This window comes from Hylobates moloch, unplaced genomic scaffold (assembly GCF_009828535.3).
Source record: "Hylobates moloch isolate HMO894 unplaced genomic scaffold, HMol_V3 SCAFFOLD_8, whole genome shotgun sequence".
Taxonomy (NCBI): Eukaryota; Metazoa; Chordata; class Mammalia; order Primates; family Hylobatidae; genus Hylobates; species Hylobates moloch.
Window position 1 is genome coordinate 18,836,086 of NW_026652283.1, and position 21,135 is coordinate 18,857,220.

At 38.0% G+C, this 21,135-nt stretch overlaps 1 long non-coding RNA gene across 1 annotated transcript; it reads right to left on the reverse strand.

Annotated features, from left to right (window-relative positions):
* Positions 1-740: 740 nt before the first annotated feature.
* On the reverse strand, positions 741-16,581 carry LOC116472752 (uncharacterized). The gene is made up of 5 exons (XR_004249164.2): positions 16,451-16,581; positions 9,013-9,152; positions 6,938-7,034; positions 5,641-5,695; positions 741-920 (listed from the first exon to the last, which is right to left on the reverse strand). It is a non-coding gene; the product is annotated as an uncharacterized LOC116472752 (long non-coding RNA).
* Positions 16,582-21,135: the final 4,554 nt, after the last annotated feature.

The window sequence follows — 21,135 nt, forward strand, 5'->3', positions numbered from 1 at the left end:
ACACAAGATCAGCAGTGAATGAGACAAAAATCTTTTAGGGAAGAGATTAGATTTCATCACCTATTTATGATCATTAACTTGCTACAAATTGAGTTGTCTAGCATATAGTAGATCTTCAAATATTCATTGAATGAATGCAAGATTTTTAAAAATAAGTAAAGGGCAGTGTTAATTAAGCTATATGTGTGGTATTTGATTATTATTTATTCACAGGAGTCTGTTCCTTGGCTGTTATCCCATTTATTCAGTCATGACTTTTATCTGGCCATTAGTCAGGGATTGATCTCATGTTTCAGAGCTTATAGCATATCTAGTATGATACATTAGAAAGACACCTTCCATTTATAATCATGTGTTTATGTCAGAAATTTGTGACTCTTATCAAATAATAAAAAAATTATAATTTTCCTTTTGCTTCAATATGTAAATCCTTTTTCCTTGCTCCAAATAGTATAGGTTATAAATCTGGTAAGACGTGTATACATAAGTGGGGGGTGCGCTTGTTTTCTAGGTTGAATTAGTTTATGTAACCATCTATATTTAGAGATTTTGGGGGCCTCCTAAAGAAGGAACATTCTAAGCAATCATTTTCTTGTAAATAATTTTCCAGGAGGCAAAACAAGATTTTGGCCGGTCCTGTACATAATAGATAAATTATGTTTTGATTAGAAGTTTTTATTTATTCATCAACTGGTTCTACCTCCGGAGTTATGACTTTTAAATATTATCCATGTACTGAATGTTCTCAATATTCAAAGTAAAATTTAATGAGATACAACGTGTAAGTTTCTGGTTTGTAAGCTGTAGAGCAGTTATTCTCATTGTTTCTGACAGAACAGTCTTATTGCTCATGCCTTGTGTATTCCCATTTCACTCATTCTTTTGGATTTATATTCCTTTTAGTCTTGTGTTCTTTTCTCCTGTCAAAGAAGCCAGGCAAAAACAAGCAGTGACTAATTTCATTTTAATATAATTCTTACACCAAAAAGCATGAGAAACATTTAAATGAGGAGGGAAAAAAATCAACCTTGCTTTGACAACATAGGAAAGTGAATTTGAAAGTACATGGGGCTATGAAATCAGTCGTCATATTTTATTGTTCTCAGGTCCTCCAATCATTTTATTTCTCAGAACTAGGACTTAAAGAAAAACGTATCCAAGCAAGTGGTAAGTTGTCTTGCTTTCTAGCCTGTTGACCTCATGAAAATTATGCATACAAAATTCAAATTGCAGAAAGTGTCCCAAATATTTGGATTCTATAACTATTAAGATGCCTTCCAACCCACAATTCTATGATTCTACAGTGGAACTGTGTCCGGAATTGTGGGTTCTTGGTCTCACTGACTTCAAGAATGAAGCCGCGGACCCTCGCGGTGAGTGTTACAGCTCTTAAGGTGGTGCGCCTGGAGTTGTTTGTTCCTTCTGATGTTCAGATGTGTTCGCAGTGTCTTCCTTCTGGTGGGTTCGTGGTCTCGCTGGCTCGGGAGTGAAGCTGCAGACTTTTGTGGTGTTACAGCTCTTAAGGCAGCGCATCTGGCGTTGTCCGTTCCTCCCGGTGGGCTCGTCATCTCGCTGGCTCAGGAGTGAAGCTGCAGACCTTTGTGGTGAGTGTTACAGCTCATAAAAGCAGTGTGGACCCCAAGGGTGAGCAGTAGCCAGATTTATTGCAAAGAGCGAAAGAACAAAGCTTCCACAGTGTGGAAGGGGACCCAAGCAGGTTGCCACTGCTAGCTTGGGCAGCCTGCTTTTATTCTCTTGTCTGGCCCCATCCATGTCCTGCTGATTGGTAGAGCCGAGTGGTCTGTTTTGACAGGGCGCTGATTGGTGCGTTTACAATCCCTGAGCTAGACATAAAGGTTCTCCATGTTCCCACCAGATTAGTTAGATACAGAGTATGGACACAAAGGTTCTCCAAGGCCCCACTAGAGCAGCTAGATACAGAGTGTTGATTGGTGCATTCACAAACCCTGAGCTAGACACAGGGTGCTGATTGGTGTGTTTACAAACCTTGAGCTGGATACAGAGTGCCGATTGGTGCATTTACAATCCCTGAGCTAGACATAAAGGTTCTCCATGTCTCCATCAGACTCAGGAGCCCAGCTGGCTTCACCCAGTGGATCCTGCACCAGGGCTGCAGGTGGAGCTGCCTGCCAGTCCTGCGCCGTGCGCTCCCACTCCTCAGCCCTTGGGTGGTCGATGGGACTGGGCGCCGTGGAGCAGGGGGTGGCGCTCGTCGGGGAGGCTCCGGCCGCACAGGAGCCCATGGAGGGGGTGGGAGGCTCAGGCATGGCAGGGCTGCAGGTCCAGAGCCCTGCCCCGTGGGAAGGCAGCTAAGGCCCCGTGAGAAATCGAGTGCAGCGCCGGTGGGCTGGCACTGCTGGGGGACCCAGTACACCTTCCACAGCCGCTGGCCCGGGTGCTAAGCCCCTCATTGCCGGGGGCCGGCATGGCCGGCTGGCTGCTCCAAGTGCAGGGCCCGCCAAGTCCACGCCCACCTGGAACTCCAGCCCGCCGGCAAGCGCCGCGCGCAGCCCAGGTTCCCGCTCGCGCCTCTCCCTCCACACCTCCCTGCAAGCTGAGGGAGCCGGCTCTGGCCTTGGCCAGCCCAGAAAGGGGTTCCCACATGGCAGCGGTGGGCTCAAGGGCTCCTTAAGTGCCGCCAAAGTGGGAGCCCAGGCAGAGGAGGCGCCAAGAGCGAGCCAGGGCTGTGAGGACTGCCAGCACGCTGTCACGTCTCAGAACCACTTGAATTTGATTTGAGGAAGGAGATATCTTTATGCCTTGTATGTCATGTATTAAGTTGATGGTAAGTAGTTGTTGTTTGACAAGGGGACATGTTGACCATGACTATGTCTGGAGCTATATTTGAAAGACCGAGTTTGTGCTGGGATTCCAAGTGTATCTGTTTTGGAATCAGGTTAAACAGTGGTGTGACTGTAGTTATATTAATTTACAGTGATTGTAGATTTATACCACAGATTCTCCTTCTAAAACATAGCCTGAGGAGGAAAACTTAGCTAAAATTAATAGCTTGGGAAATCGTCTGTGGTTGTTGGCAGTTAAGGGGTAAAAGAGGCAAGGTGGAAAAGAAATCTTCTCTCATTCTTCCACCTCCATCACTTCTCACATCCAAACAATGACAAAGTCATCCTAATGCTTCCTAAACATTCCATAAATCTGGCTTTCCTTTTTATTCCTCATCTCTACTATTACTGTTCCAGTTCAGTCTCTTATCCACCTCTCCCCTGGACTCTGCACTGTCTATATAAGTTCTCATTTCTTTTTCTTTGCTTATGTTACTTTCTTTGCCTAGAATATTTCCTTCTTTCTAATTACCTCATCCTGTGTCTGATTAATTCCTTTAATCTTTTAAGTCTCAATTCAGGACATTCCTCTGAGACTTAGTGTCAGCTCTTTTGCAAAAGACTCTCTATGTCCCTTAGGAAGTTTGGGGGCCCCCTTTCTGTTCAATATCATGGGAATAGCATGCTCACTGCACTCACTACCTTGCATTCCACCCTTCTGGAGAAGAGGGGATCTATCTTAGTTATCTCTGTGTTCTCTGAACGTCTAACAAAGTACTTGCTCCCTAATAGTTGCTCCATAAAATATTTCTTGAGGGCCTGAAGCTTGCTCTGAATTTCCACTCTATAGTATCACTAGAGTCAGCTGTTCTTCCACAAATATTTCTTATCTAAGTTGCATTATCATTCATCTCTACACTGTTATCTAGCCATATCATCTCTCTACTTTCATTACCTTTTCATAATTTTCAAGGAACATTCAGGGTGAATTTACAACTCTGATTTACCCCTTATAATACCCTTGGATCTGGCCTTTGCCTATTTCCCTTTCCAGCCTCCTCATTCTTCGCTCTTCCACATGCATCTCTGACACAGATAAATAGAACTACTTGTGCTTTCTCATAAGAAACATGTGTTTCAAGCTTTTATGACTGCACATACAATTTCTCTTTTGCCTAAAACACCTTCCTTCCAACGCCTCCTTCCTTCATCTAAATGCTGTCCCTTTCTTGAATTATCAACTCTCTTGGGAAAGACTTCCCAGAGCCACTTCCACTCACATCACTTCCCCAAATCTTAGCTTCTGCTCTCTTGTGTATTCTTATTGCACCCTGTGCTTTTTCTATGAAATGCCTATTACACTTCTATTACACTTCACCAACCTTGTCAGTTTCTGTTTCTATTTCTTCTATGTAAGTATAAGCTCCTCAAGAGAAGAGACTGTGTCTGCTTGGATCTGTGTTTTTGGCACTCAGTACAGTATTTAGCATATACTATAAGCTCAATTGCAAAGGAGAGAATAGGAACAGAGAAAAAGAGAAGGAGAAGAAGAGAGAGGAAATGGCAGTAGGCATGTACTAATTTCCAGATATTTGAAATCATTCCAAATAGTGAATTTTTTTAAATAAACAAGAATCTCAGTAGCTGACTGAATACTGTTCTCTCTGTTTCTGTAATACTTTAAAAAATAAAAATTAGTTTTATAATCAAAATATATTTGATCGTCACAAATGAGTAAAAAAATTTTGATATTTCTGTCGTTAAAGCTCCTAGAAGTTCATGAAGCTAGGAAGTAAGAAAACCAGAATGTGAATCCATCTGATTTACACAAATTGGGATTATCTGATAGCATAAGTAGGACTGACTATGTAATTTGTGGGGCCCAGTGAAAAATGAAAATGTGAGTCGCTTTGTTCAAAATTATTAAGAATTTTAAGACAGCAATAGCAAAGCATTAACAAGTTTAGAAACCTCCTAAGTGCAGGGCTGTGTGCAATGGCAGAGGTCATACACTAGTGCAGCTGGCTTGACATGCCTTTCCATAGTTCTAAGGTGCTCTTCTGTTGAGTGCTAGGAATGTCGCTGGCAGCACATTTGCCAAAAGCAAACATTTTCTTGTTGGATTAGGCAACATCTGCCTTGTTGGACCAAAGAGCGAACGTATTAACAGTTAAGGACCAAGCACAATGTGGTATAAATGTTTTGATTATCCCATGAATCCTCACAATAACCCTGCACATTCACTATCCCTTCTGTCTAAGCCACCTTTCTTTCAAAATCTTCTTCACCCAGGTGAGTCCTATGCCTCTCTTAAAGTATTAACTGCCCTGGGAAAGACTTCTTCAAGCCCATTCTTCTGCCTGGTCTAAATCATTGCCCTCCTATATATTGCACCCTCTTCTGCTCTAGTGAGTCACTCGTGTTGATTTCACTCTGTTTATGTAAGAGTAAATTGAGGCTAGGAGAGTAACATAGCTAGGAAATAAATATTGTTGGCTTCTAGCTCCTTTCACGACTAACTAAACCTTCTTTTATGCTACTCTAACCTGCTGGAGGTCACTTGTCCACTTAGTGTTCAGCATTAGGCATCCTTGCCATCTTACCTTTTATGCCCCTAGAAGAAACACACTGAAGGCTGATGGAATGATAGCTATTTTCTAGGTAGAAAATAACACACCATCACACATATGTATCTGACCTGGGCTTTGTGATCTGGTGAAGGTATATGACCCAGTGTATCTGAGCGTAAGTAGGCATCATTATCTCTCCAGATTTGGGAGCAAAAAGATGAGCTTAGAACACTCGTCTATCTCATTTGTCTAAGAATAATACTTACCAAGCTTTCACATCAATCTGAAAAGGAAGGCCAATGTTCCACACTTTCTGGGAAGCTAGAAGACAATATTTGCATTACTTACAAGACTTGATTTGCTGAAACGCTAAGTGCTCTTTTTTCTTTACTTTTTTAAAGTGACGAATAATAATTGTACGTATTTGTGGGGTTCATAAGGATGCCTTCGTACGTTAGTGTCATATTGGAACTGTTTCAATGGCAAAATAGGCATTTTACTATGATATAATTTTTAAAAAGCTTGACTACAATTTAAATGTAAAAAATACATATTAAGATGTAATGTATGGGTCTCTACCTTTAAAAATTAGGATTAATATAGAGAAGATCGGGGTAGAGATTAGTACTTGGCGTGTAACAGAAGATATGTGAAAGGCAAAACAGCTTATTGAAATGTGTTAACTGTGGAGCCATCATCACGTGAACAGTTTTCATCATTTAATTGGCTTAATTAATTGAAAATGAGGTAATTGATTTTTAGAAGGTGTTTAAAAAGTATGGTTAAGGATGGAAATTTTATAAAATGAATTCATAAATCTTTGATAATCCTTAAACAGAATAAGGAAGTGTTGGTTTCAGTGAATTTCCCATTAATCCTGTAAGCCCACATGAGGTTAAAACAATGAGACCGTTGTTTGTAACCAGATGTTAATTTTCCATAAACGGTAGTGTGGTTCATAGTAATACAGAATCTAATGTGGAATTAATTTAAAAAATCAAAAAAAATCAATTACCTGAGTATATTGGGAGGAAACCTCAATGAAACGAAGGAGATTCTACATGGGTAGTCCAGGGAATCTCACTAGCTGTGAAATAGCCTGTCTCTAGAGGTTTTTCAGCACTTATCTCCATTGTGACTACAGGAGGATCGTTTACATCTTGACTATAAAGATATGTGTGCAGCTGAGACTGACACATCTAATAAAGGACTGTTTCGCTGCATCTGCCAAGGTCTCTTGGCAAGGGCTTTGGATCCAAATACTAAGATTTCCTAATATTTCCTGAATGGTTACTCTTTCAGAAGCATAGCAATATTATCGCCTACCCTTCCAATTCAACCACTTAGCTTCTCCTTCAGTATTAGTGTAATGGGGGTCATACTTTGAAAAATTTAACTATGCATTCTTCTTTAGCTTTCCAAGCAAATATCATTTGTTATAGTTGTCCCAAGAATTTATGAAACCTGGAGAAGATTAAAGTATGTTATTGCAAATGGAATGATGTAATAGCTTCTGACATGGAAAATACGATTTTTAAAATTTCTTATTTCATTTCAGTGTACCGAGAACATTGGTGGATGAAGACAAAGGAAAGATGTTACTAATCCAGCCAAAAATGTGTGTCCTTATTTCTCCTTCCTTGGGCTGCTGCTTGAAGACCTAAAAAAGAGTAAACAAATGAGAGTAAATGAGGCCAGAATTGGATTTTTAGGCCCACTTCTTACTTGAAGCTCTGAGCTTTGCAAGCTACTCCTTACATGACCTTATGAGATAAACGTTATTCTTATTTTTACACCGGAGGCAAGTAGAGATGAGTAATTTATTCAAGATTACACAGATGGCACAGAACCTGGATTTGAACCCAGGACAGTTTGATTAACCACTCTTAATCACAATACCATATTGCTTCTCTGTGCTGCAGTGGGGAACACAGAGTTGCTAAAATTTTTAAAACTTAATTAAAATTACAAAAAAATGAAAGTCCATAAATTTTCACACTTTTATATTTATGAAATAAGTGAATTTCTGATCATATTTTTTTTTAGCTGGTGTGATACCAAGGTATAGCATTTGCAATTCTGGTTTAGTAATTTATTAAAATCTATTAAAATTGTGTGTAGTAGAATCAAAAATTTTAAAATGTAACTTGGACTTCTGTGTATCATGCTAAAAAACAATTTGAAACATACTTTTGCTCAGTTGCATCTAAGCTAAAAGTATTTTTTTCTTATGTGACTCTCTTGAATAGGTTTGTAATTATTGATGATTGTTAATGATGATAAAATTTCTGGTCTTGATTTATCAGGTACCATAAACATTCACAATAGATTTGTAATTTCCTCAGTTTCAGAAATTAAATTAATTGCCACTATAAAAATGATTTTTGAAACTCTTCTGGGTAGGATACTTTGTTTATATTCTAGCCATTTCCTGAGGAATGGTGTAAATATTTCATAAATGTTTTGGGAACCAGACTTTTTATGCCCAGTCTCACTATCCAACACATAAATTATCTCTTTCATCTAGATATTATTTTTTACTTTTAGGTACTTAGCTCTTTATTTACATGTTTTAAAGTATATTATTTCACAGTAGTTTATTTGAACTAGATGGGATATTTCTGACATCAACTTTTAAAACTTGATGGTTTCTGTTGGATTTTTTATTTTTGTAGACTTGCTGTCTCTAATTCAAGGCTTGCTTTTGCTTGTAAATCTATAATGTTACAATTAAATGATGTAGCAGTTCAAGTAATGTTAACTACCCTGGATTAAAATGCTCTCAGGCTATTAAACGGCAGTTGTAAATCATTGGAATTTGGAATAATAATCAGTGTCATATGATAGTTGCATGACACATGATGGATCTGATTTTTAATATATGCCATCTTGATTAGAAAATGAAGACGAGCCTTCAACAAAATGTCATGCATAAGATAGAATTAAGTAGAGGAAGGAAAAAAAGAACAGAGAATATGTGAATTTTTATTTTCCAGAATAGTTAGGGGAGGCAAAATTTAACTCAGAAAAGTGATAAAACTGCAACAATTCCATTAAATCAGTTATACTCACTGTGAAACACAAGTCATAGTTTTCGTTTTACTGTGGTTAAATGAAATAAACGTTGTATTTGACAAAAGCAAGTAAAAGTCATACACAACTTGAAATGACTCAATTAAATACTCCAGCATTGCCTTCCCCATGCTTAGCTGGTATTGGTGGGGCTTCCTCTTACCTTTTTAGTTGTGTCTCTCTCCACATAGATATTTTTATTAATACCAGTCATTTGCTATTTTGTTGAAGATCGATTTGGTTTATTTCTACATATCTGTGATTATATACAAATAAGGTCAAAACAAACATTGGTGTTTTTATCTTTCAGGAAAATCTCCAAGAGTTGGTGAATCATGCTATTGCCAATAATAGTCATGTGACATAGCTGAACATTTCATCATCTTCAATAAATAATCAAGATGGTAAGAATTATACAGGATGTAGCATAGATTGTTAAATTTGTGAAAGTAAGTTGTAGGCTATGTTAGTTAGAATTAGGTTTGCCTGCTACTGACAGAAAACTCCAAATAACAATGTCTGAAACAATTTGGATGTCTTCTTCTTCAAATAGAATCTAATGTCACCTGTGCAGAGATGACAATGCTGGGTCCGTGATTACCAGGGATCCAAATGCCTTCTATCTTGGTGCTGGGCCACAATCACCAAGTGGCTTCCACCTCACGGTCTGCTGTGGCTGATTAAACTCCAGCATCTTATTGATGTTCTAGCCAGCAGAAATGAAAAAGAACCCAACAAGAGCAAGGTTGAATTACAAAGAAAGGAGAAAATATCCATTGGAGGACTACTATCAACCTCTGCCACAATTTCTACATTTTCTCAACATAAGAAATTTTAAAGTATACTACTAAATTTTAAAAATTATTCGTATTCATATTTTCAATGGCAAAACTATCGAGCATTCTGTTGTTTGTGCCAATTGTTTTACCAAAAATTTTAGATATAAGAAGAGACATTTATAACACAAGGTGTTTCTAATTGGAAAGTAAGCCCTGGAAAAATTTAGAAAACAAGAGAGATGTGAAATGTGCTTTGTGTTATTGTGATTTTGAAATCTATATTATGGAAAAACTATGCTTATAAATAATTGAAACTTTAAGAGAGGTTGAAGACAGTGGAGCACAATTAAATTTTGTGGTTAGAAGGTTGCATTTCAAAAAAAAAAGTTTACTATTGAGAGGGCATGACAGTGCTATGAGGGCAGGAATTTTCGTTCATTTTGTTCACTTATATTTTTTGCAACCAGAGTAGTGTGTCAAACAGAGTAGGGGCTAGATAAATGTTGAATTAATGATTGATCAATTGGTGGATTAAATTAGAGTAAAAGATGAAGAAACATTTCTTTTTATTTATTTATTTATTTTTATTATACTTTAAGTTTTAGGGTACATGTGCACAAAGTGCAGGTTAGTTACATATGTATACATGTGCCATGTTGGGTGAAGAAACATTTCAACACATGAATTGCAAGTAGATTTTTACAAAAGAGCATACATTTAATACTAAATTTGAAAGTTCACCAAACATAGTAATAACATCAGTTTTTCCTTAGCTTATTCAATAATATGAGAAAACCGTGTAGGGAAAGAACAACTTGAGTACATATAAAACCCACTGAAGATGTCAAAATGTATCGAAATTTAAAAGAGGCTCTTAAATTTTATCAAGCTAGGAGAGAAGTCTGGGACTAAGCAAGAATATATTTGTAGCAAGTCACAAAATAAAAATAAATTATGTGGCCTAGACTGCAACAGTCATAACATTGTGGGAATTTTAATGAAGTTCTTTCTGAATTTAAAGAAAACCACAGAGGTTTCCTTATCATTATGCATGCCTTTTGCATTTATGAGTGATAATGTTTCATGAATAAGTAAAAAAGTTGTAAAAACTCTAAATACTGTATGTCTTTATATGCTATCATTCAGAAATATGCAAAAAGATAAACACTTCCTCACAATATGTAAGCAGAACAAAGGCATTTGAAGTAAGCTATGCAAGTTGTAAAACATGGGTTGACATGTAATTAATCTTATTTTATTGGTGTAATTGAGATACATCTGGAGATTACTGAGTCTTGAAATATGCAGATGACTGGCGAATTGTTTGGCTGACAGATTTCAAATTTGAAATTATAATTTCTTTAAAATGCTTTTTTTTAAAAAAGTCTTCTGTTGTGATTAGAATTCTTTTTCAAGGATAGAAATGTAAATATATTATGGATCCTTTTCCTTGGCCTTCGACAGAGAGCCATGATTTCACTTTTATGTCAAAGAGAGACAATAAATATTTTAAATATATTTGGGAAAGAGAGAAACTATATGTCACAAACTAATCTCTATCTAAATCTTTCAAAGTACACATGCCCTCTCTTTACAACAGGCAATTCATAATGAATTTTTCTTATTTCAGGGAATGAACTCATATCAAGTAACACGAAGATGTTCACTGAGAGCAGGGTTCAGTCTGTTTATTCACTGTATTCTCTGTACCTGGAACAGGTTCCTGGCACATAACAGATATTTAATACATATTTGGTAAACAGGTGATTGAGTGAATAAATTAATAAATGAATGAACAGCTAATCATATGCATATGTAATCCCAGAATTCCAATTTTACTAAAATTCTGCAAATTATGACTTCATCTATTATGTCAACATAATTTTTTCATTTTATGTATTTAAGGTGGCATTCATCATAACGCTCAGAGCTAGCATTTAATGTTTTGAGTTGGCCAGTCATTACAGCAGGAACAAATGATTCACTTCCATTCTACTTTATCCTTAAGAGTACTTTAAGAATACTATAGATAAAAATAAAATTAGTGTCTGCCATTAATGGATATTGGGAAATAATTGGTAACCAAACTGATGAACTCAGAAGGGCTCAGTGGCTCCAAGAATCAGGAGAAACAAAATCCAGACCACATTGGTGCATGTCAAGTGAGAACTTTCTTGGACCTTCTTTTTAATATGCTGCCCACAGTTCTAGAACTGAAACCAGTCGTTGAGAGAGGGAGGTGGGGTGGACATCTTAGGCAGTGAAGAAAACACCTAAATTTTTTTTTTTTTTTTTAAACAACAACAACAAAAAACCAAAAAACCTTGCCCTTCCCACTCTGAGTCTAGCAGCCTATTCCTCAGCCTGTGCCAGGAGAGGATAAACTTTAAATGAAGCTTGGAGCTTTGACTATTACTTGAGAATATTTTGAATACTGAAATCAAGCTTTTTGTAACTAAAAGTGACTAGAAGACTCTATATTTTCTGAGTGATGAGAAGAGACATGGCATCTACCTAGGTTTTGTTAAAATGATCCAAAGACTTCGCCTCAGAAAACAGATTTGCATGGGCACCGAGGGAAAAGAATAGTTTTCTGTTCTATCTTTTGGGGAATAATTACAGCTATTGGTGACATTATGAGTTTTCCCTCTGTGTATTTTTCTGAATTGCTGGCTTTCAAACTTTAGTACATATCAGAACACCAGAACTCAGAAAGAACAGAGAGGGGCAGGCTTATTGAAGAGGCTAGACCTGAGCCTCTGAGGGTTATACCAGGTTCCCAGGTGATTCTGATTTCAGCTAAAATTTGAGGACCACTGTCTTGGCTATATTAGTGTTAAAGTGGATGAAGCTGTGTCATGAAATGCTTGCCAAATGCAGAGTAAATTAGAATACTCTGTGGCAGAGGTCTTTAATTCTATTCATTTACATGTTTCTCACATTGCTGATTCTTCCTGTTTACGTTTCAGCAATCTTATTCCTGTTTCTCATTTCTTTACATGCTAAAAAACTACTGCCCTTCTTACCATTCCAAATTAATTCCACTTTATTTTATATCTAGTTACTACAATTAGGGCACCTCATATTTCATTATAATCTTGTGTGTCATCAGGCAATACAATGAAGGCCACAGAAAAGATTACTAGCCTTGATACTGTGATGTCTTATTATCATTATTTTTTAATTTCGAGATGAGATCTCACTATGTTGCCCAGGCTAGACCCAAAGTCTTGAATTCAAGTGATCCTCCAGCCTCACCTTCCTGAGTAGCCAGGACTACAGGTATTTCTTTTTATATATATAAAAAAACCCACTTTATTGAGGTACGATTGACATACAAAAAGCTATATATATTTAATGTATATAACATCATAAATTTGGATATAAGTAGACACTGCAATCTGCCATAAAGATATCTATTAACTACAAAATTCCCTCACACCCTCTTCATTTATTATTATTACTACTACCATTATTGTGATGAGAACACTTAGGAACTACTTTATGGTTTTAGTAAAATTTTAAGTATGTAAGACAGTCTTGTTCACTATAGGTGCTTTACCATAGATCTCTTACAGAGGTTCTCTGTATTTCCTGAATTTGACTGTTGCCCTCTCTAGTGAGGTTGGGGAAATGCTCATGACAATATAATATGTTTTCCAAGTTTTTCACTTTTTCCCTGTCCCTTTCAGGGATGCCAATACTTTGTATATTTGACCTCCTTACACAATTCCCTATCTCAGAGGTTTTGCTCATTTGCTTTTTATTCTTTTTTATTTTTGTCTGTCTCATTTCAGAGAGCCAGTCTTCAAGTTCTGACATTTTTTTCTCCACTTGGTCTATTCTGCATTAATACTTGTGATTTCATTGTGAAATTTTTCTACTGTATTTTTCAGCTCTATTAGATCAGTTAGGTCCCTTTTTTATACTGGCTATTTGTTTGTCAGCTCCTATTTTGTCTTATTTTGATTGTTAGTTTCCTTGGATTGGGTTTTGCTATTTTCCTGAATCTCAATGATCTTTATTCCTATCCATAGTCTGAATTCTATTTCTGTCATTTCAGCCAACTCAGGCTGGTGAAGAACCCTTTTTGGAGAATTGCCGTAGTTGTTTGGAGGACACAAGACACTCTGGCCATTTGAGTTGCCAGAATTCTTGTGTTGTTTTTTTCTCATCTCTGCATGCTGGTATTCCTTTAACTGCTGGGCTGTTTCTAATTGAGGCAATCAGGCAGGGGCAAGGTGGTTTTACTGGAGTCCCAGATCAGGCAGCCCTGCCTAGTGAGGAGAAGTGTGGACTAGGACCTGCATAGAGAACAGTCTGGCCACTTTTCTGTGAGGTGGGTGCTCTGTGCTGGGGATCCAGACCAGCCCCTGGGCTTCATGGACTCCCCAGAGCCTGGAGGCAGCAAGGGTGTGGGCTCCAAGGCAGCAAAGATAGCAACCTGCCCCTCTCACTGGGAGCTCTGTCCCAGGGAGTTGTAGAGCTCCTACTCGCTCAGTAGTCCCAGCAAGGGGTGGCTGGAGACCCAATCCTGGAAGACCTGCCCAGTAAGAAGATACAAAATTTGGGACCCACATAACAACCAGCCTGGCCGCTTTTCCCTAGGGCTGCTGCAGTATGCTGAGGGTTCACTTCAGTCCCTAGTGACCTTGGCTTTTCCTGTGCTTGAAGGTGTCAATAGTAAAGGCTGCAAAATAGCAAAGATGGCAGCCTGCTCTTTTCTCTGGGACCTCCATCCCAAGGAGGTACGAACCTATTTGCTTGCCTGAACACATCTATGGGGGTGGTTGTCGTCCTCGGTTTGGAGATTCTGCCCAGTAAAAAACAGGATCAAGGACTTGCACGAAAAATCAGTCTGGCTGCTTCTCTGTAGAACTGCTGCACTGTGCTGGGGAGCGCTTCATTCCCTAGTTTCCTTGGACTCTCTAGAGCCTGAGGGCAACAATGGCTAAGGCTGTTAGACAGCAAAGATGGCGGTCCATCCCCCCACCTGGGGCCTCCGTCTCAGAGAGACTCAAACACTGCCAGCTGGAAAACACTAGCAAGAAGGGCTGGTGACCCGTCAGGAGGTCCCACTGAGTGGGGGTCATGGACCTGCATAAAAAACAGTCTGGCCACTTTTTCACAGGGCACCTACACTGAAGGTAACAATGGCTAAAACTGAGAAACAGCTAAAATGGCAGCCCACCCCTTCCTCTGGGAGCTCCCTCAGAGAGGTGCAATGCTGCTACCAGGGGCTTACTGGAGTTCCAAGTCAACGGGTCCTGTGAAGTGTCACGGAAGTGGCGCCTGCAGATCATCACTGCTCAGCCTTCTGGAATCAGCTGCTTTCCAAGGGGTAGGTATGAGGGCCTAGCCTCCCACTCTGCCAGAGTTGCAGCCACTTTTGCTGGGAAGCCTGGGTATCTAAAGCTCCCAGGGATTCACGTGTGCCTGAGTGGCTGCTGTAAAGACTCCACGTAGCTCTGTGCATCAGATTGCAAGCCCTTATGGAGTGGTTTCCTGAGGGGATCTCCTGACACGGGTGCAAACATCCACGGGAGAAGCATGGGTGTCGGGGGTTGCCCACTCACTCACCACTTCCCTGGGCTGGGGAGCCTCCTCTGGCTTGGTGATTGTACTGCCTCGCGTTTCTCCATTCTTCGTCGCTTGAATTGTTTTCTTTTTTTTTCTTTTTTTTTTATTATTATTATACTTTAGGTTTTAGGGTACATGTGCACAATGTGCAGGTTTGTTACATATGTATCCATGTGCCATGTTGTTTTGCTGCACCCATTAGCTCGTCATTTAGCATTAGGTATATCTCCTAATGCTGTCCCTCCCCCCTCCCCCCACCCCACAACAGTCCCTGGAGTGTGATGTTGATGAATCCCAATGCATCTACCTGGATGTTTCAGTTGAAGGCACTGTATTCACTTGCTCTTTCTATTTCTCTCCATGAGAGCAGCACACACTAGCTGCTTTTAATTGGCCACCTTCCCCAGTTTTTACATTTTCAATCCTTATTCAATTCAGAGATTTTTTTAAATTATGACATGATATGCAAGTCAAATTTATCTTTTCTCGTAACTGATAATTGTTTTTTTAACTCCATTTATTAAAGAGTCCCTTCTTTTCTCATCTCTGCATATACCAAATTTCCATACTTGAATATTTCTGTTTCTGGGCTTCTGTACTCTATTCCATTGGTCAACTTGGCAATCACTAGGTTACTCACTCTGTTAATTATCATAGTTTCATCCCAAGCCCCAATTGTTAAAATTTTTAAAATAATTTTTTAGATTAAAGAGATTCTTCATAATATGATCCATAGATTAAGTATATTTTGAATGTGGTATTATCCATCTTAATTATTTTCCTTTCAAAATACATGTTTCAAAAGTAGTGAAATTAATTCTGAAATCAAATATTTATTGAATATTCCAAAATGGAAGAAATTAAAATATTTTCTTGGTACCTTTGGGATTTTATTTATAGAGTGATTGATTTTTAAATTAAAAAACCCACAAGTTTTAAATTCTAAGTTAATATCCTCTAAGGCTACTGCTCACTGCCTGTTTCTCCAACTGTAAAATGGTCTGATGCAGTATGTACCTCAAAGTGAGTTTTTGGTAATAAAAAATAACAGATTTAATGTCTTTCAATTAAATGGTATTCACTTATTTAGCATTTACATGTGCTTGAGATTTTTAATGTATTTTAGTTATTCAAGTTTCAGCACATTAAAAAATTTAGTTTTTTTAGGGTTACGTTCAATGTAGTTTCTGATAAATTCATTTGCCTGGAGAGTATCCTCATAAAGGGAGGAAAATTACTGTAATCCGATGACCATACTTTTACATACCCAGGATCACTTGAGGGGAGCCCAAATATGCTTGAGGATGGGCAGTAGAGTATGGCTTCATGTCATTCGTGTAAACCTTCCTCTAGCCTACCCTGTAGACTAGGACAGCCTGCAAATTACAAAAAACTTGCTTTTGGACTTAATCAGCACTAACTCTGAGCTAAAAACTAATTGTTTGGAACCTTGAACACTATTGAATCCACTTTTTTGAGTGACAGTTTTTGAGAGGTCAGATGATAACTATAATTTTGATATAAAAATCACACCCTGAATCCATCCCGTTTTTTTTTTCTCAGTTTCTCAATATAAAGCTGAGATAGATATATCAACAATCAGCTAAATTCTCAGTCGGCATTTTGACAATACAATAAAAGTCACCTGGTAGAAGTAGCCAAATGGAAACTCCTGGAACTTCCATCCTGACCAAAAAGAGTACCACCATTGCAATTCCCATTGACAAAATGAATTCCGCTCTCTTGTTGCCTGTTTTACTCAATCCAAGTTCAGAGTCTCAGATGGAAGCATTTGCTTGGAGAAGCCCAGATTTTGTGCCAACGCTCTTGGTGCTGGTGGTGGGAGACAGACAAGTAGGTTTTGGCTCTTTTCAGGTTCTATAGAAGGAAATTGTTCAACAGAACACATACCATTGGGAATTCTCCGGAAATATAAAGGTAGGTCAGATTCTAGGCAGCCAAAGTCATACAAGTGTAATTGCCCAAGATCACAGAGCTAAGTGAAAGAGCTGAATTCATTAACTCCAAATCTTTCTGCTCCACAACACTGTCACCTTTATTAACTAAAAGACCAATAGTAGATACTGTATATGGTTAGGTAAATAATGATAACACTTTGGATTTATATCTCAAAAAATAACACATTTTGAACTACCTTAACACTTCTATAAACTAAAAAACTTAGTAGTTTAAAAAACCTTATTGCCTTATTTAACAGATACCCAGACTGAGTTAAAGATAAATTAAGTGACTTCCGCATGGTCAAACTGTAGTAGATTTAGCATTATTTGTTTTTCCTAACTCTGTTTCAACACCTTAGTATCCATTACCTGACTTCTGAAAATAAAAGGATATGGCCACGAACTAAACACATTGAAGGTGAATGATATATTTTCTTCCCAGAAACTATTTGTATGATGTAGGGATTAGTAACAGGAAAACTAAAATTTAGGAGACATAGAAAATAATGGATTTAGTCAGACTGTGTTACGAGAAGATTAGCACTGAATTTCTTACCATAGCTTTAAATAATACAAGCCCCAGCTTAGTACATGTCCCTCTCTTAAATGGAAAGGTACTTTTAAAACTTCTTGGCCTATTTCCACTTTAATAATCCAACACCATCTGTGAAAACAAAACTAATATTATAGGTCTCCACTAAATGGATTGTATGTTTCTTAGCTGACACCTGTTCAGAGTACTTAGGTATTAGGTGACTCAGAGATCGAAAACATATCCATATCTATTGATTGAGCCTAGATAGAAAATTTAAATGTCAGGAAACTGTGGCAGTTTTACAGCAAAAATATAATGAAAACATATTATATATTTAAAGCTCCTTGAATTTGAGATTATCAAAGAGAAAAGGAAATGGATTTGTATAGAACAATACGATTTATGAAATGCTTTCACAATACAACTGCATGGTGAAGCACTGGATACTATTAGGATCGTGTAGTTATGTTGTCATATATCGTAAAGCTAATAAGTCATGGCATCAGGGAGGATCCTTGGCTTTGCCGAATTGCACAACTTGAGGACTTTCTACAATATTGGGCATATGTGGCCTGCCTGGCTCAATGTGGTGGCCCTGGATTGAGCACTAGAACTTAAGTGTTATCACACAGCTCAGGGGTTTATTTTTTATCTTAATTTGGGCTATCCTTGGCCCAGAAAAGAATCCAGAATGAAAACAAGCAGAGACTTGAGTTTTATTATAATTTGACTTGTATGCTAGAAATACACCCAATTTTTAAAAACATTTAGTAATTCAAGAAACAACAGCAAAAATTATATAGGAAGGAATACTAGTTGCAAGAAAATGTAGCCCACACTCTAGTAATGCTTTGAAATTCAAAGAAACCAGAATTATCCTGGACTCTGATATAAAGGAGAATGAATGGTTTTTCCAAACTTGGATTTTATTGGATGCATGGACTGGCACACTTTCTAGATGGTCCAAGACCTAGGAGCCAACACTGCATCTCATGAAAAGGCAACATGTTTATGATAAAATGCAGTCTGAACTAAGAAATAGTGTAACTTATCATGTTTCTTAAATATTTAGGGAGCAATAGCATAAATATTTCAGTGAATATGGCTATAGAAAAATGCATGAAGAGGCCAGGTGTGGTGGCTCATGCCTATAATCCCAGCACTTTGGGAGGCCGAGGCAGGCAGATAACCAGGTCAGGAGATCGAGGCCATCCTGGGTAACATGGTGAAACCCCGTCTCTACTAAAAATATAAAAAAATTAGCTGAGCGTGGTGATGGGCACCTGTAGTCCCAGCTACTCAGGAGGCTGAGGCAGGAGAATAGCTTTAACCTGGGAGGCAGAGCTTGCAGTGAGCGGAGTTCATACCACTGCACTCCAGCTTGGGTGACAGAGCAAGACTCCGTCTCAAAAAAAAAAAAAAAAAAAAAAAAAAAAAAAAAAAAAAAAAAAAAAAACCAAAAAGTACATAGAAAACTCTATCATAATATGACTTTTTCTTTGTGGAAAATAAAACAGGACAATAATTTTTAAGACTGTTAATATATACACCGTTGAATTTGCTTCCCAAGGAAATCAAAAGGAATAGAATGGCATGTTAGTGAAATAAAATACATTAGAATAAAGTAAATAAAGAATAAATATGTTAGAATAAAGCATAGAACAAGGCCTAATGCAATGTGCTACAGGGAAAAATAAAAAGTGTGTTGAAAGAAAAAAAACAGAAGAAATATAAGAAATTTGGCAAGTAAAAGACAAAAGGGTTTATTGAGAATGACCTTCTAAGTCCTCATAGAGAGATTAAGAATGTTCTCTGAAGATGGGAACCCATGGGGCAATTGGACTGGGTTGGTTTCAAGTTGAGGCCTTGAAGAAAAAGAGGAACAATGATTGTGAGATTATACAGCTGGGAGAGGTTTGAAAGATGAGTTATGTTCTGCTGACACCTCTCCTTGAAGCTGATGTGATGCTGTCATAAACGTCACATGGAAGGGGCTCTCTGGTCCCTATTCATAAATCACAGAATACATCTTTAATAATATCCCCCAGAGCATTTAATTAATACCTAGTACCATGTCCCACTCTATGTCCTGGTCTTAAACTTCATTACTTACTACCCTATTTTTACCTCAGCTTCATACTCTGGACTTAACAGTTACAGTAAAGCTTTGGCTTTGACCATGCTCTGCTCTCCACGTTTGATCTAGTCCTTAGTACCCTCATATCATGACACACACCCAGCTGCTCATGGCTAGCCCCCAACCTACTTTGTTTTTGTCCTCTGAACAAGACTTACAAAAATAAGTTCAATCTATTGTGAAGCTAAATAAATGAAGCAATATAGACGTTAGGTAGCTTACCAAAGCTACTCACCTTTGGGCCATTTCTACTTTCTCTAGTTTTTTTTTTTTTTTTTTTTTTTTGAGACGGAGTCTTGCTCTGTCCCCCAGGCTGGAGTGCAATGGCGCGATCTCAGCTCACTGCAAGCTCCGCCTCCCGGGTTCACGCCATTCTCCTGCCTCAGCCTCCCAAGTAGCTGGGACTACAGGCGCCCGCCACTGCGCCCGGCTAATTTTTTGTATTTTTAGTAGAGACGGGGTTTCACCGTGTTAGCCAGGATGGTCTCGATCTCCTGACCTCAAGTGATCCACCCACCTCGGCCTCCCAAAGTGCTGGGATTACAGGTGTGAGCCACCACACCCAGCCTCATTTTAATTCTAATATTGTCTTAACATACCTTGCAGATACATAAGTTCAAAATCTGGTCCTCCTAGCAAAAATTAATTTTTTTTTTATTATTTGCAATTCCCAAATAGTAACGTTAGCCTTTTTTATTTTTTTATGTTTTTTGCATACGAGTGCTACTGGCTGAAATGTATGCTCATGCCTCCTCTTTTCTTAGGTACTACTTGCTGTTATTTATACCACTGAAAGATTTAAAGGCATTCTGATTTACTGAAGAGAACAAGTTTAGGATGTGTGAAATATGTTGCATGTTTTAAAAGCCAGAATAATGCTGGAATGAATAAACATGCTTAGTATAAACAGTTCACAAAGTACAGTATTCCTGTTTTGTTCACCAGTAGTTAAGCTCATAAAATGCACACTACATAGCCCTAGTATCTAAAACTTAAGAAAAATATGGAGAACCTGAATGGAATTGCATAGGGCTGAATGAAAATGGCTGTCCATATTGTGAGGGCTGATAGAAATTGGCTATTTCAATTTTACTCTGCACCATATGGGTTCAGAGTTAGCAATGTCTTCTGAGGTGACATCATCTTAAATAGCTGTGTCTGTTTGGCATTCATGGAAGCATGAAGGTTCTCAATTCAGGTCTGGCCATGCTATCTTGATATACATGTTGCAGATGAGAAATTATGGCATATAGCCTCTGCCAAGGTGGAGAGAAATTGTGTTTCTAAAATAACAAAGGCAAAGATGAAGGCATGTCTGAAGCACTTTTGATATATGTATCCAATGTTTTAAAATTCTGGGCAGACTATCAAAATGTAACCCTATACATAATCCTAAAAAAGCATAAACAGGCCATTTCTTTTTGTTACCATTTTCACTTATTTTCCTCCAACCTATAAACACTAAGAACATTTTCCGGGCTTCAACGTTTATAAAATTACATATCCTAGATGCTTTCAGTGTAAATTAACCACTAATAGAATGCTAGAAGCCCAATTTAAGTGCTCAGGATTCTATTCTAGGTTCTAGTGATATAAAATATGAAGTTTCCAGTAAACTTAAATGATTGCTATTGTGTGTACCTGAGGTATAAAAGTCATTGCCTTTTATGCTCAGGTTTAGCTTTCATTAGTTTTTA